Here is a 6,620-nt window from a genome sequence, read left to right on the forward strand (position 1 = left end):
TTTTTTTTTTTTCTTTTTTTGTGCACTCGTGTCTCAGACTCAGACCCTAGAAAGGAAAGGGAATAACAAAGATAGGGTTTAGGTGGTTTAGGTGAGAGTTGAGGGTGGGAAAATGAGAGTTAGGAGAAGGATAATGATTAGTTTAGTGATTTTCATTAAGGTAAAATTTAGTTTTAGGTTCCCGCTTGTTGAAACTTTATCGTAGCATTTAATTATATTATAGCATTTATCTAACGCTATGATATAATATGAAAATTTCTTAATTATCTACAATAGCAATTTAGTAAAACGTGCTATAAAAATGTGCTATCAATGTAGACTTTTTTTGTAGTGTCAAGAGGCAAAAACACCATCTTGTAGGACATTTTCTCGACCTTTTAAAAATTAAAGATTATCTTTGTATTGTATTGTGAATCACTACTTATTAGGTTGTTGATGTTATTTGTAGGTTACTCCAGAGATTGTGAGAGAGCTTCGGATTAGCAGAAACCATGGAGAGAGAGATGATCCTATGTTGACTAATTGTAACCTTTTATATCTTGTTAATTCTTTTTTCAATTATTTTTCATATGAGTTATGTTATGTTATCTTCTTGAATGCTGTTTACCTTCTCAACAATAGGATTAAAGAAGATAGGCTTGACATGTCTGAAGTGCCAATGGAAAAGGACTGATTCTTATTTATTTTTGTAGTGTTTTGGTTTTGCAAGAACAAAAAGATGACTCTGCTTAATGTTTAAGTTAGAATTAAATATTTTATTATATGATTTTTTTTAGCGATTTTGTTATGATCTGTCGTGATCTTAATAGAAATAATATTTTAAGAATTAAATATTTTATTTTATTACTGAAATTAAAGATTTGTCGTGATCTTTTACTCTGAAATTCAAGATTTGTCGTGAATCCTTTTAAGAATGGTTTTAGCGATTTTGTTATTACCCAAAGTTGGCATTGCTTTGTATTATTTTCATGTTTCAGTTAGTAGTTGGTGGGTTACAGTCTTGCAGATAATTTAATATAGTAGTTTGATTTTATTGTAATTTTTTGTTCTCGCACGATTTTATAAGGTGGATTTTTTTATTATTTTTTGTATAAATCTGTTTCTAGTTTATTATCTGTAATATTTAATGATCTTGAGTAAGAAAAAAGTATTTTTACAGCACTTCAAAAGAGGATGTAACAATTTTAAGTAGCTCAAACATGGTGAAATATTATTACCTTCCACCATACATATCCATAGCCTATAACCTCAATAATAATGATGAAACTATACTTTCTACCTTTGTGGGAATCAAAAGAGATTGTTAACTTTTTTGTTTTATGAAAACAATTACCAACAAAAAGATGATATTATATACGAAATGACTTTTTAATGGTAGAAAAAATGCCCTTGAGTAAAACATAAGATTGTCTTTTTTACAAAAAAAGTAGCAAAAGAAGAAAAAAAACCTGAAACTGGATCTCCAAAAAATAAAAGCAAGTGGAGAGGTTGAAAATCCTCTAGTGTTCTAATTTCATATCAACATAATAACCAAAACAAATTGCTCATTTGTAACAGATTTTTAATGAAGTAAGGAATAGAAAACATCAACTTATAAACTATAAAGAACTTGATCCTCCTGTTGAAATTTTAGTTATAGGTTTGTTTGAAGCGAACAATTGCAATCCATGCCTAAGATTATTAACCTGCAGGAAAATTAGAAATTTTAAAAGAAAATCTAAATCCTCTACAAAAGTGTTTTTTAACCAAAAATTTATCTTCGCCACTAGGTAGATTGAAGTCAAACTAATACATGTATTTGATATTGTTAACACTCTAATTATGTATTCAATTCTTGAAAACGTTATGTATATATATATATATATATAATTACCTAATTATCAATATATAATCATTCATTACAATTAATATTATTTAGATAATAGTGTACAATATTTAGAAGATATGAGTGCTAATTAAAATACATAGTATTGAATATTATATACTATAATGAGAACATTTATAAGATTTTTACTATTAATATTATATGTTGGTAACAATTAATTATAATAATCATAGAAAGATAATTTTGACTAAATTGTGGATAATGAATTATGAAAATATCTGAATTGATTTAATGATGTTCTCCAAAATTTAGGAGTTGAACAATCAGTTGTTTATAGGAAACAGTTTATAAACATATTTAAGTTATTTATTGTGACTCATTATGGGTTGATTATAATCAAAGAAATTTCCCTATCTGCAAACATGTTAAGTTGGAATCACATCAATTGAAAGTATATGATAACTTTTTTATCATAACTCCTAAAGGTAATATATTCTTATGATCTTATTGATACTTATATATATAATGTCATGACACATAAATGTTTAATCAAAATTAACTTTACTAAAAGAAATGTAGTAATAGATCATATAAATCATAAACTTATAAGTGTAGAAGGTGTGTAAAAACATAACTTCTACATTGATGTGATCTCAATAAATGTTCATAATAATAATCATAAGTGGGATAATATTCAAAGTGTAATAACATAAAATGATAATTTTCATACTTTTATACCATTAACTTGAATACTATTATTACGAGTTGTTGATTATGTTGTATAATCACAATTAAATTGTTAACCAAACAGTGTAAGTTGAAATCACTTTAGTTGAAAGCAGGATAATTTGTTCATTTTAACTCCTATGATATTGATTCAACTTCATTGTGATTCTCCAATAATTTTTGTGTCTAAATCAAGCTTATTACATCTTGATTCATTTTAGTTTGATTAGAATCTTGAAGAAATTGTCATATCTCCAAACACGATAAGCTGGTATCGCCTGATGCGAAAGTGCGATAACATATTTTAAATGTACAAACTTTTGTATTAATCACATATTGGTAAGTACTACATATATCAACTTTAATATTATTATATAGTATATTAGTATAATTCTGAAAGTTAAACGTTTATACAAATACCAATACTTGTATATTTGTTCCTTATATGATTTATATCAATACCTGATTTCGTCTCGATACTGAAGTCTTCTGACTGAATAAAAACCAACTTCAGAACTATATTGTATGCTAAATTAAATATTACATGCACTATAGTTATCAAGTAATTTGATTTTGACTTCTATTATTGAAGTTGATTCTTATTCTCATTCTATTATGTATAACTCAAATACAGAATATGTAAAAGACATATGATCGCATACAAATAAAATATCACTTAATATCTTAATAGTCTAAATTCATATGCTGAAAGAAGTATGATAGAATCATGATAATATGGGTAATATTGTATGTTAATACTTTGTAATAGATTAAAGGAAATGTATTATAACAATTTGAGTTAATATCTCATTTAATATTAAGTGGATTCCACGGGTTTATGAAATTATTATAGTAATTTATTTTTTCGCCTAATGTGATTGAAATTTCAATGATTATATGATGATTATCAAGATTAACAATTCAATAGTAGGGATTAAGTATTATAGATGATTATACAATATCGTGATAGTGATATTATAGTTATGGGAATAAACCATAAATATCCACATGATCTAGTTGAAAGTAATATTATGGTATAATTATAATATATAATTTATTATGTTACTATAGTAAACTATTACCATGATTATCACCAAACTGGAAATTAATATGATCTTATCTAAATTAATTTCATCATCAAATATTTAAAATATTATAATTAAAATATTGTATATTTTAATAGTTGTAATAAATACTATGTGTTAAATTAATCACCAAGTGGGTAATGATATTACATGCACATATGATTTAATATTATTAAACATCAATGTATATCATGATCATTTTTCATATGGTTTATAAATTATAATGTCATATATGTTGAAAATATAAGATATGTAACATTATCACATGGATGTGTAATTTTGATTGATAATACACTACTTGTTATAACATATGTACATATAACTTGATTCACTAAACTCGAAGATCATGAAAGTAGACCTTACCCTGAAAAAAAAACAGATCGTGGATGAAAAAAGCGCCGAGAGGAACCCCATCACCTCCATGTTGTCTGCTTCCTCTGCCTTGAATGCCGAGAGGAGAAGAAATTGATTGAGGAGGCAGATACATTGATTATTTTAGACAGTTGGATTATGATAGTTATCAAGTGAGCACCTTTACTCTCTACAACGTTTTATTTTTTGTTTCAGTGTTAAACATTACAAAAGAAGTCTCCTTCATTGTTTTAGATGGAATATGTTTGGATGATACAAAGTTCGTTTGCTCTTCATGCTTATATTTTATTTATTGTGTGAATCAAGATGAGAATCATATTTCTTTTTTTTTAAGATGGCGATAAGTTGTTTGAGCCATTCTTTGTTAAGATCGCGCCTCCTCAACGTAATCTAGCGGATATCATTATTAAGAAGCTCAAAGATAATGATTCCCAGTTAGCTGAATGTTTAATGATGATACATATCTTTGTTTTGTTTTTGACTATTGTATATTGTTGTATTCATTTGTTGATTGTAAATCTTGTATCTTTTTGCAGAAGAGTGATACACTAAAACTGAACCTTTCCTACTGTCAAGTTAACAGTGATAATTGTAGTAATTGAGATTCAATCCAGAGGACCAGTCTACACTTTATTCTTATGGGTTTTCAACTTGGCTAAAACTAAAATGGGTTTTGAATTAAGTAGTGACTTGCAAGTAAAGTAAAAGATTTTTAAAAGGTTTAGATTTGATATTAAGGATAAGCTGATCTAGGGTTTCTCATCGAGTGTTAAAATTTAGCCAAACATTTATTCAAGCTCGTTAAGACACGATCTAGAACACGGATCACTCTTAGTAGAACATCCCACTGTCGTGGTGATGTTCCCTTTGCGGTCCGACCTAGACGCCTAAACTATCGTTTGGATCAAGGATCGGTCGCAAGCTATAGAGATCAAGTCCGATAAGTTCACTGAACACTCTAGCATCTACTTTCGCTGGCTAGAGATGTTCAGCTCATTCATTCGATATCAGGTAGACTACTACACGGTTAGTGGGTGATCGGACCTAAGATCTAGCAATAATTGATCAGGTTAGAACTAGCATTAAGAACTAGAATGACCGAAGAAACGATAAGTGCTTATATATGTGTAACCTTGCGTTTACCACCATAGAACCTGCTAGCCGACTACTCAGCCATAACACAAGACGAACAAGACATGATAACTGAATAATACTGCATGTAAATCAAAGGTAAAACAATGGGGTTCAGGATGATCTTCTCTGTCAAGAAGAGGAGCCGTCTCCCTTACAATAGCAATATCCAAGAATAGGTCTAGGTCTTTTTTGCAAAAAACTAGCGTAAAGAAATAAGATAGATAGGGGTCGCTTTTATATGGAGGCGCCCATAGACTTCAGAGTGGAGAGTCAGCAACTAGGGCAAATCTTTGGAAGATATGGAAACTTCCATAATTATCGAGAACAATCGTTTGGCTGTTCCTGGTAGGATCGACCGTCAGACTGCTCCGCGGATTGTTCTTCAGGGGAAATCTCCAATCCTTGCTCTTTTCTTCATGCCTATTCTTTAAGCTCTTCAATCTTCTCCAGACCTGAAATGTCTCTAAAAAGATGTCAAAAACACCATAACACAATGATGTCAAAAACATCATATATCAATTCCCCCAGACTTAGATCCTTGTTTGTCCTCAAACAATGTCAAGTATCAGGAACAGGGAGAAAGGTTTGAAAGTGTGGAAACTCTTCTATTCTCAGCAACCATACTTTAACCACGAATCTCTGAACCATATAAGCAGTAAAACTAGGACAACACACCCTTACCGGAACCCCACTGACTGCTGTTCAAAAATCGGCTCCATACTCTACATCGCAAACCTGAAAAAGCAACACTATCGATACAGAACTCCCTACATTCATTTAAGAGTAGCTGAGCTTCTCATCACATGCACTATTCAGGGTAGACGGGCTAGGTGTTAAACATGCTATTTAATGGTGGAGTTAAAAGTGTTTAGGGGCTACCATTTCATTGTAGAGGATGCAGGATATCGCACAAAATGGCAAGAGAGGGTAGATCCAGTTGATGTCCTCAGCCTCTACTCGTTTTTGCTCTATCAGGTGAGACTGTTCTGATGACGGAACAGACGACTGATTGTTCTGCTTTCTACTTTCCTCTACATACTCTTCAATACTTGGTACCAACTTCTTGCTCGACCTTCCTTGTGGCTCATGTTTCTTTGATTTTTTCCCCTTCTCCATCACCTTATTTTCGTTTTTTTTTTGGGTGATGTGACGGAGAAGGAGGTAATACATGATGGTTCTGAGTGCCACTAGTGGTTCTAATTTTGCAACCATTCTGGTTCTCCACCCTTGCTCTTGCGCAGTTCATTGGTTTTGGAGCAGTTGCTCTCTAAATCTGCTTGTTCTTCTTTCTGAATGAATTTCTGCAGCAGTAACGAGTAAAAGGCTGTGTTGATCCTTTCCTCTCCGACCTTTTTGCACATATCTGCACATATGACACTGAAAAACAAATGCATGAAGGTGGAATAAAGGCTAAGGTGCAGGGTGGGAACTAGCTAAAGATGAGCTAGCCACTCAGGATCAACAAGATGGATAAAAAG

General features: G+C 30.8%; 1 pseudogene; it reads left to right on the forward strand.

The window, feature by feature from the left end:
* LOC106302732 overlaps positions 1 to 673 on the forward strand; it is a 5,085-nt pseudogene extending 4,412 nt beyond the window's left edge.
* Positions 674 to 6,620: the final 5,947 nt, after the last annotated feature.

The sequence above is a fragment of the Brassica oleracea genome, chromosome C7, assembly GCF_000695525.1.
Source record: "Brassica oleracea var. oleracea cultivar TO1000 chromosome C7, BOL, whole genome shotgun sequence".
Lineage (NCBI taxonomy): Eukaryota > Viridiplantae > Streptophyta > Magnoliopsida > Brassicales > Brassicaceae > Brassica > Brassica oleracea.